Source organism: Alexandromys fortis, unplaced genomic scaffold, assembly GCF_014885135.2.
Source record: "Alexandromys fortis isolate MF-2015 unplaced genomic scaffold, M_Fortis_MF-2015_v1.1 scaffold_2_26212498_36691700, whole genome shotgun sequence".
NCBI classification, from domain to species: Eukaryota; Metazoa; Chordata; class Mammalia; order Rodentia; family Cricetidae; genus Alexandromys; species Alexandromys fortis.
This window is the reverse complement of record NW_026067931.1, coordinates 7,517,531-7,528,897: the sequence shown is the minus strand read 5'-3', so window position 1 is coordinate 7,528,897 and position 11,367 is coordinate 7,517,531.

The following is an 11,367-nucleotide window of genomic DNA, read 5'->3' as shown; positions in this document are numbered from 1 at the left end:
TCAAGGTCTGTAAGAATTGTGTTGGAATTTTGATGGGAAGTGTGTTCAGTCTGTAGGTGGCCATTTTTTTTTACTATGTTAATCCTATAATCCATGAGTATAGGAGATCTTTCTATCTTTTGATATTTTCTTCAACTTATTTCTTCAAAGACTTGAAGTTCTTGTCATGCAGTTCTTTTGCTTGCTTGGTTAGAGTTATGCCAAAGTATTTTATTTGTGGCTACTGTGAAGGGTGTTGTTTCTCTGATTTCTTTCTAAGACCATTATCATTTCTATATAAGAGGGATACCGATTTTTTAAATTTAAGCTTGTATTAAGCTACTTTGCTGAAGTTGTTTATTAGCTGTAGAAGTTCTCTGGCATAATTTTTGGGGTTGCTTATGTATTCTATCATATCACCAGTGAATAATGATATTTTGACTTCTTTCTTTCCAATTTATATCCCTGTAATCTTCTGTAGCTGTATTATTATTGCTCTAGCTAGAATTTCAAGTATTATATTGCATAGATATGGAAAGAATAGATAGCCTTTTCTTGTTCCTGATTTTAGTGGAATTGCTTTGTGTTTCTCATTTAATTTGATTTTGGATATTTGCTTGTTGTTAATTGTCCTTATTATATTTAGGTATGTATCTTGTATACTTGATTTCTCCAATACTTAATTGTGAAGGTATGTTAGATTTTTGTCAAAATCTTTTTAAGCATCTAATAAGATGATCACGTAGGGTTTATTGTTTTGTTTTGGTTTGGTTTGGTTTGGTTTGTTTTTTTTTGGGGGGGGTTGGTCTTTCAGTTTGTTTATAGGGTGGGTTACATTGACAAGTTTTTACATGTTCAACCATTACTACATCCCTGGGATGAGGCCTACTTGATCATGGTGGATGAACCTTTTGATGTATTCTTGAATTCTACTTTTGAATATTTTATTGAGTATTTTTGTATCAGTGTTGATGAGGTAAATTGGTTTGCCAGTCTCTTTGTTGAGTCTTCATGTGACTTGGGTATCAGGGTAACTGTGGCTTCATAAAATGAATTTGACTTTTTTTTTTTTTTAGCTAGGAGAATTTTGATGACCCCTTCTATTTCCTTAGGAATTATAGGTCTATAAATTCTTTATCTGATCTTGGTTTAACTTTGATATGTGGTATCTATCAAGAAATTTGTTCATTTTTTTTAGATTTTCCAATTTTATGGGATACAGGTTTTTGAAGTATGTCCTAATGATTTTTGAATTTCCTCTGTTCTTATGATCTCCTTTTCATCCCAATGAAAGAAAATTTCTGATTTTGTTAATTTGAACATCCTCTCTCTGCTTCTTAGTTAGCATGGATAAGAGTTTATCTATCTTGTTATTTTTCTCACAAAACGAACTTTTTATTTTATTGACTCTTTGTGCTGTTCTCTTTGTTTCTATTTTATTGATTTCATCCCTGAGTTTGATTATTCCCTACTGTTTATTGCTCTTGGTACTATTTGTTTTTTTGTTGTTGGTGGTGGTGGCTTTTTGTTTGTTTTAGAGCTTTCAGGTGTGCTCTTAAGTTGCTAGTACGAGATCTCTCCAAATTCATTATAAAGGCATTTAGTGTGAACTTTCCTCTTAGCACTACTTTCATTGTGTCTTATAAGTTTGGGTGTGTTGTATTCATTTTCTTGAATTATAGGGCATCTTTAATTTGTTTCTATCTTTATTGACCCAGTAGTCATTCAGTAGAAAGTTATTCATTTTTCCATAAGTTTGTAGGCTATCTGTTGTTGTTGAAATTTAGTTTCAATCTATGGTAACCTGATGTATATAGGGAACTATTTCAATTTTTTTATTTATCTTAAGACTTGCTTTCTGACTAAGTATGTGCTGAATTTTGAAAAAAAAATTCTGTAAGATGCTGAGAAGAAGGTAAATTCTTTTGAGTTTGGGTGAAATGTTTTATAGATAGCTATTGGGCCCATTTGATTCTTAAAATCTGTTAGGTCCATTATGTCTCTGTTTAATTTTGTCTAGATGACAGGTTCACTATTGAGAGTAGGATGTTGAAGTCTTCCATGACTAATGTGTGGGCTCAAGGTGTAACTTAAGCTTTAGTAATGTTCTTTTACAAATATGGGTGCCCTCGTGTTTGGGGCATAGGTATTCAGAATTGAGATGTCATCTTAGTGGAATTTTTCTTTGATGAATATGAGGTGTTCTTTCCTATTCTTTGATTAATTTTTGTTGAAAGAGTCTTTGTTTTATATTATAATGGCTACACTAGCTTACTTCTTAGGCACATTTACTTATAATACCTTTATTTTCAATTCTTTATTCTGAAGTAATGTCTGTCTTTAAATCAAGGTGTGTTTCTTGTATATAAAAGAAGGGTGGATCCTGTTTACACATCCATTTTGTTAGCCTATGTCTTCTTATTGGAGAATTGAATCCATTAATATTGAGAGATATTAATAACAAATGACTGTTAATTCCTGTTGTTTTGTTGGTGGTGGTGATGGTAGTATTTGTATTTGTGAGTGAATGTGTGTGTATGTGTGTGTGCATGTGAGCTCTTCCCTTCTTTGGGTTTTGCTGGGCAGGCTCTTAGGAAGTCTTGAATATCTAGGATGGGTCTTACCTGAGGCTTTGGTTACCTGTATGGCCTAGAATGGAGCAGTGGGCTCTTGTTGGAATTATGTTCCTGGATTCAATATTTTTATAATAATATTTGTGAAATATTTTAACAACTGCTTTATTCACCTAATCACACAGCTGTCATTTAGATTTATGTTCAAATATTCACAGAAACATGCACACACAGAGAGAACCAAAACCACATCAGAAACACACTTATGCTATTGGACCTGAAGACTGATGGGTCTCCAGAACCACAGGTCACTCAGGCCAAAAGACCAGCAAGGGAACAGAAACCAAGGGGAAAAAAACTATCCAATATTATGTTTGGGTGTGTGTGTAATATGTTTATGTACATGCATTTAGAGAGAAACAAATATATACATGAATTATATTTTTTATTAGCTGTGTGGAATCCTATGTTTTGATTTTTTTTTACCAGATTTACTTCAACAATTTAAACTGTTGGTCATTGGAATTACTTTAAATTTTTCCTACCACTCTACACTAGTGAATTAAAACCATTGTATCAGTCAACTTCCTAGTGAAGCACATATAAAGAAAAATTACTTTAAGGTACTACTTACATTCAAAATTATTTACATAATATCATTTTTCTCCACAAATATTACATGAATTTAGTTAGTGTATCATCTCAGTTCATGTTTCTTATATATTATATCACATATAGTATACATTTTTAATATATGAACTTTATGTTTGTATTAGATACCTTTTTGTTGCTATGATAAAAATACTTAAGGTTTGTCTCTGTTTCTTTTCCAAATACCCTGGTCATAGCACCTCATGGGAAAGAGCTTATTCTGAATCATGGTTCAGGGATATAGTCCATCATTTTGAGTAAATCAAGATGTAATGAACATGTAATATTTGGCTATATTGCATCCACAGTCAAAAAATGGAAGACGACAAATACAAGCCAATATTCAACTCACTTTGTTTGATAGAATCTAGGATTTAAGTTACTGCACATCATTTAACGATACCAAGAGAGTATTTCAAAGGCATGTCCAGGAATCCATATACCAGATAATTAGAGAATCATTCGAGTTGGCAGTTAGCACTCTCTCCTCATCATAAAGAAGGTAGGTTTATTACATAGCTTATGTTTTCAGGGGATTTTTAGTTCATGATAATAAGGAAGACATGATAAAATGGTTCAGTCTAGTGGTAGGAATATGTAGTGGGCTATAGCATATGTGGTCATGAATCTGGAGGCAGGCAAGTCAGTAAGGGTGACAAATCCTTAAGAATCTAGGTCCCTCTATGGCAATAGCTGGAATAGCTTTTGAGGGCATAAGGCACTGATGCTAAATAGACTGTAACTGACCTACTTTATATATCAATTTTTACCGTCCAAGGTTTGCAGAGCCCACAAAAAATTACTCTACTAGCTGAGAGGCAAGCATTAAAAACTCAAACCTGGGGGAGACATTTCGGATTCAACACTTCTCATGACACAACGCTGATTTAATGTCTCTCTGTGAGTTCTTATATCCTTAACAATTTCTACACTATTCAAAAGTCTGAGTCCAAGGCTGCTGAAACTCAACCAAAATTCTTAAAATGTGTTTCAGGGTCCCACATTCGAGTGACATCTGTCAAGGCCAAGCCTCAATGGGATTTGCACGTTCAAGGGTAGGGGCATGTAGATTAGAAATATTAAGTAAGAGGAACAGAGATATGAAAGAAAAGGAATAGAGGCATAGAGTAGAACTGGGAGGACAATCTAGAGAATACTGAATTTTCCCATGTTTATTTTCCATATGCTTATATACCCCAATCCAAAACTGGGGAAAGAAAGTAAAAGACTACTTTAACATGATACAAAGAACAAAGCAATTACTTGCCTCAATACTTGAAACATCAAACAACTATATCCTGAGTTAAACATTCTGTTGTTTAGGCAAGACATGCAGTAACGTCACATTAGACCAACTATCCTGTAGGCAGTCACCCCCTGGGCCAAACTTCCTGCCATATCTTTAAGGAGCAAGAATTGGCTCAAATTCTCTGACCTTTGGTAAAGGTGGAATGTATATGCCTCTTTGGGTCATCTCAATACACAAAACATCAAGTAACCATACCCTAGGTCAAGATATCCTTTTGGAAGCCAGACCTTAAGTCAGACCTCTTGTCAATAACTTTGGAAGAATAAGAGAAGAGTTGGCTTATACTCTCTTGTTGTTAGAGGCCCTTGTTCATTTCCTGGCCAGCCAGACTCCCAAAATAACCACACAGAAACTGTACTAATTAAACCAATGTTTGGCCCATTAGCTCTAGCTTCTCTTTGGCTAACTCTTACATCTTAATTTAACCCATTTCTATTTATTTGTATATCACCATGTGGCTATGGCTTACCGGGTAAAGTTCCATCTAGCATGGTTTCTCTCTGCCTCTACTTCCTTTCTCCCAGTATTCAGCTTAGTTTTCCTCGCCTACCTCTATTCCCTGCACAGGCCCAAGACCGTTTCTTTATTAACCAATGGTATTCACAGCATACAAAGGGGAATCCCACATCACTCTCTGACCTTCTGTTAAGGTGGAGTGGACTCACTTCTATGCACCCCCACAAAATGCGTACATACACAAATGCTCCCAACACCCCTCACATTACATAATTCTAATACACAGTGATCCCTTGTACTGCTTGTAGCTTTCTGCTAACAATAAAGGTAAAACCTTTAGAATTGATTCTGTTCTCATATGTGTTAATATAAATATAATTTAGAAATAAAATAAAAATTTAGAACTGTTTAAAATTAACCATAATCAAACCAAATCCTTCAGCATATTGAAAAGATTGGATCCAGTAGGAGTTATCCCAATGCAGCAGGATGGCTCAACATAAGCAAGTCAATCAACATCATAAACCACAGGATGAATGAGCACAACCTTTACAAGCATCTCAGGTGACAACAAAGTGGCCCATGATAAAAATTAAGCATGGATAAAAAAATTGTAAACAAATTGGGACTAGAGGTAACATACTTTGTTCAGCATAATAAAGGCCTTAGGTAACAAGCCAGCAGATAACAACACTAAAGAGAGAGGAAGGGGATCTTTTTTCTAACATCTAAGAATCAGGATGGTTACTTTCACCACTTTTATTTAACAGAGGACCAGGAATCTGAAAGCATCAGACATGAGAAGGCAATAAAGACTGTGCAAATTAAGAAAGAATTGAAATGTTAATGTTTGCAGATGAGAAGGGAAAATATACCCATGTACAAATTAGAACTAAGAAGCAAACCCATCAAGTTGTAGATGCAAATCAGCAAACAAAAATTAGTGATGCTGGCAGACATCAATAATGAATTAATGGAAAAGAATCCAAAGAAGCAATCCAATTTATAATATCTAAAAAATCAAACAAACAAACAGAAAACCCAATCTCCAATCTAGGATTAATTTAACCAAAACCATCAAAGGTCACTATAATTAACATAAAACTTTAATGAAAGAAATGACAGAAACAAGGAAATACAAAGGCGTCCTTGTTGTTAAACTGAAGACTTAACATTACTAAAATGTTCACTTCAACTAAGTTATCTACAAATTCAGTATAACCTGTATCAAAATACTGATCCCATTCTTTACACAACTAATAAAAATGATTTCATAATGTATATTGATCCACCTAAGCCACCAAATAGCTAAAGCAATGTGGAAGATGACAGCAAAAGCTGGGGTGGCAGCTCACGCACATGACCCCTGCCCCTGGAAGGCTGGGGCAGGCTATCACTGGGAATTTGTCTACTTCAACTATAAAGTGATCTCTGTCTCAACAAAAACAATAATTACATAAATTGAAATATTAAAAATGAATGAAGAATTTAAAAACACAAATTATACTACCCAATATATACTACACATTTATGCTTTGGCCATTCTGAAATGAAATAATGTCACTTGAAACCAAGCACTGAGATCTACTGACAGGTAAACCAATAACCAACATGGCTACTACAGGCAAGAAGCTTAGTCAAAATGAACAAGTGGACCAAGAGATGCTCCATGTCCTGGACAAGATAAAGCAAAAACAAAACCAGATTTCTTCTACTCAAAATTTACTACTTCTTCATGTTGAATCTCCTTTTTGCTGACTGTGTAATTGATATCATAGAAAGTTAAATTAAAGATAAAGGAAGTCTACTGTATGTTACCTGTATTTACGGTTGCTGTTTTTATAAGCAGTGCTTACATTTAATTGTTTAGCATTTAATGATAATCTTGGGTGTTTGGGGAACTTTTTGTTTCATCGTTTGCATTATCTAACAAGCTGAGGGACAAAGTTGGGGATATGTTTCCAGAGAGAGGCAGAGAAGCATTGTTGGTTAAATGAGCATACTTTCATCAGGAAAAGTTTTTCTTGATTATCAGACGTGACTGTTCTAAGATTGTTGAGGTAGAAAGGCCTCTAATGGAGAGTATATTTCATTTGTAGTTTTTTTCCTGTTGACCTACTCAGTTATTCTTACCCCTATATAGATTGTCAAATGTAAATGCATTTCTGTGATTCCTCCCTCCAATGGATAACAGCTGCTGGATGAAGTTCCTGGTGTTTTCCATAGGATCAATCAGCCTAAATTCATTCCACTAATGTCTCATTTTTGCTAATTCTCATTTAAGGGCTTAACATGTCATGCACATGGGTGAATCCTAATTTTTAAAAGGACAGATTTTTCCCCAATTATGCTGATTGTATCATTGCGTTGGGAAAGTAGGTAGAGTTTAGGATAACAGACTCTAAAAGCTGAGTTCAATTTTCCTACCCATCCTGTAAACCGTTGTATCCACACACCTACAAAAAGTTCTACAAAATATATATATGTATAGGCAACAATGTATGAAACTGCTTTGCTAATTTGGGTGGAATTATAATATTTCACCTAAGACCTATTGTCAGGCTCTGTATTGAAATTTTTCTTTCCATGCTGGACAGAGACACAACTCTGTAGTCCAAGAGCTAGAAGAGAGGTGGGAGGTATTTTTCCACTTGTTTTCAAGGAAAGAGACAGAGACAGAGAGATGGTGGGAGCATGTGTAATATCAACTGCATTTTCAGTTATTGGTGATACCACTCACAAGTCATCAGTGAAAATGTTTAATTAACCACTAGCTCATTATAATCCTATATTACAAGGCCCATTAGGCTTACTACCTTGAAAACATTCTTGATTTACAGATAAACAGTGCTTATATGACACCTCAGGGTTTCCTGTTTCCCAGACCCCAGAGAGCATGTGGGGAACATGAAAGAAGGTGATTGTCATATGATTTGTAGAATTATCATAGTGAAAAACGGGGTTCTGATTAAAGTGGATCTGCAAGTCTATCAGTCAACCCAGCAGAAGGCTATTATGACTATTTTTCATTCAGTACCCCATGCTAATGCCACTCTTGAAACAAGGGAAGGATTTGATCACCAAGAACAGCAAACCCTGATATAGCCTTTTGAGTTTTTTTGAATAAAGATAAAATGTTCACTTAATGACAGTGTCTTTTCTCTTTTTCTTCTAAAAAAGGGAGCAGGGTCTATTTTAGCTATGCAATCTCGTTTGCAAACTGTATCACATTGTACTTAAATTATAAGTCACTTAAACAGCTCTTCATAGATGCCACATCCCACCATTAGAAAATGAGGTTATTTTCTAATAGTAAAGTGTCTTAGATGTGATGAGATTTTACATTTTAAGTGAGAGGAAGCTAATGAAATATGTTTCAGCAAAGACATAAACTTTGTACATCTACAACAAACAGACATACAACAGATTTTAGCTTCCAGCACCATCAATGATAGGAGATCATCGCTCAGCTTCAGAGACTAGATAAGTACATCTTTGCTTGAGGGTAGACATGGGATACAGGAATAGTACATATGGAGAAAGGGTATGAGGTTTGGGAGTAGCTTACAGTTGAAGTATGCATATGACAGGGAAAGCGGCAATCCTAGAAGACCAGGGATGAGTGATAGTGTTGAGTACATCACTGTTCAAGACCATGCAGACATACAGAAAGCCATCACGTTTTTAGAGTTTGCTTTTTACCTCCTTGGATTGAGAAAATATAAAACCAAGTCATGTTCTTAAGACAAAAGAAATTTTAAAATTTAGACTTAGAATGAAGACTTTCTCCTAGCTATAAAAGAAACTTTCCTATAACTTTTTTAGTATGTGAAGTTGTATTGGGAAAATTGCTTGGACCTTAAGTAAGGTTTTAATCCTACCAAATCTGGAGGAAATGGATGTCTGATTACTCACAGCCACTTAGATGACAACTTGAACATGCCAGTTCTAATGAGAGGGTACCAAAGTTAACCTCCTTCTGCAAACGCTCTTGCAGCATTGGCAATATCTCAAGATTTCTGTTATAAGGATAGTCTGCTTTTATTTATTTATTTGCAGTTTGGTTAAGAAAAGTAATGTAGATGATGTGGTCTTGATAACCACAATGATTACATTTTGATGTTGTTTTTAGCTATTTGGATATTCTTTTAAATGGTCAATGTCTTACAAGCCTCCTCTTTTCTGAATATATTTACAGTCATGATCACTTTTTTTTTTACTTCAATTGTTTTGTTAGCTGCCTTCTGATGAGAATCGAGGCCTCTGCACCACACAGCATATCTTCTCTTGGTTTGTGTTCTGTCTATCATTGTTTCTCTGAAGGCAGCATCATGGAGCTGTATTTCAGAGCCAATGTTCATCAGGCCAATGAAGAGTTGATTTAAGTGAACTAAATAAATATAGCTATAATATGTGAAGAAAAGATGGATATAAAAAGTTGGAAATAAATCTGTATCTGCTGTCTCTTTTTTTGTTTGCGGAAACTTTTACTATAGTTCCTCTGTTGTCAGCATATTTTAAAAATAAAGTTACAGATTTCAGCTTTTTGCATATGTGATCAAATATGGTTTTAAAAATGACCCATTCATAGCGGGTGGCACTGATTTAACACTTCTCTGAGCTGAAATGTTACTTGTTTTACTTAAGGAACTTCTGTTCATTACATAGTCTAGCTAACAAAATATAATGAGAAATTTCTGCACGTTCACCTTTTGGTTTCACAGAGTAATTTTTCTTGGGGATTCATCAGTTTGTTTTATTACCTTGCATTCTATTTGCCCTTTAAAGAGTGTGGGGGAAGACTTCACTGAGCTCTTAAAATTATTGCTAACATTTTTAAAATAAAATAATGCCATGAAAGAATGATTGTGTTACTAAAATATCAATAACATTATTGTGTCTATTGCAGTACTGAGTGACCTAGTAAAAAATATTTCTGTTAAAATATTCACTTTGCATATCTTTTGTAATGATCATCAGAAATCAAGGAGGCTTCCTCACTCTCTGAAGATAATCTTCAATTCCATAAAGTACTGCTTTTCTTGAATTTTTGCATTGCTAAGAAATTAACCTAACTATTCTTACTTATGCCCACTTTTTAAGCTTCAAATAAAGCCAGAAAAAGGAGTTATTGATTAGGAAATTTATTATGAATTCAGTAAAAGGATGTTTTTGGTGAATTATACTCTCCATAAAAGTTAAAAATAACCAGTTTAATAATTTTTATATAATGCATTTTAGAGTATTATTATTTTGACTTCAAATTAAGCTGCAAATTTACAATCATTTTATGCTCTGTTTAGACACTGTGTAATGTATCCTTCAATATTATTTATTTTGTAGAATATGACTGCAGAACCGTTTCCTATTTTCATTAGCATATGACTGACTAGCACAATTTGAGGATTAGATGCCGAACAGTGTACTCAACAGCCTTATATATCTTATATATAATCCTCACACAAACCCTACAGTTACTAATGTTCAAAAGGAAATTAAGACCCTAGTAAATGACCTAATCTCACTGCAGTCACAGAATGCATTTCAGAATTCAACCTCAAGTCTACGTGACAATGAAATTTTCTTCTTCTCTTCCATGCTATTCACTGGTCCAATAGCATCCAGGAAGTACTCTTCTGGCTTTCTAAGATACACGCTTATACATTGGACTTTCTTGAGACTGAGTCCAACTAGGAGGAAGGTTGATCAAGGGCTGTTGGGGGAGTAGTGGAGTAGTAGAGTAGTGGTACATGGAAGGCAAAAAAAAAAGGGGGGGAAAAAGAGCCTACAATCATCAATAATGAAACATGCTTTAGACCTTTAGAAAGGAATCCTTTCTGCTTTGCCTCCCATCAGCACTTCCCAGCACCTTCTGGTGACAAGGAAACAGATTTCCTCCTCTGATCCTTGCATGCAGTAGTTCTCATGGTACAGATCACATAGTGTTGGGGAAAGGTGAATGATTTTCACATGGTTTTCACTAGTTGCGTATTTTATTGTAATATTTTAAAAACAGACTCACAAGTTTTATTGAACTCAGAGTTTGTCTAAGTAGTTCCTCAGTTGATGGGTCCTAAGATTGTTATTTAATGGACCTAGAGTTTCAGAAAATGATCCCACACCAAAAAATGCCCTTACACTACAGATGCCAAGGGTCAAATGACTGTGCTCAGCAACCCAGAGTGCACCCTGAGAGCTCCAGCAGGCCAATACCACTCTTGGGAATATACCCAAGAGAGGCCTTATCATACAACAGAAGTATATGCTCTACTATGTTCATAGCAGCATTATTTGTAATAGCCAGAACCTGGAAACAACCTAGATGCCCTTCAATTGAAGAATGGATGAAGAAAGTATGGAATATATACATATTAGAGTACTACTCAGCAGTAAAAAACA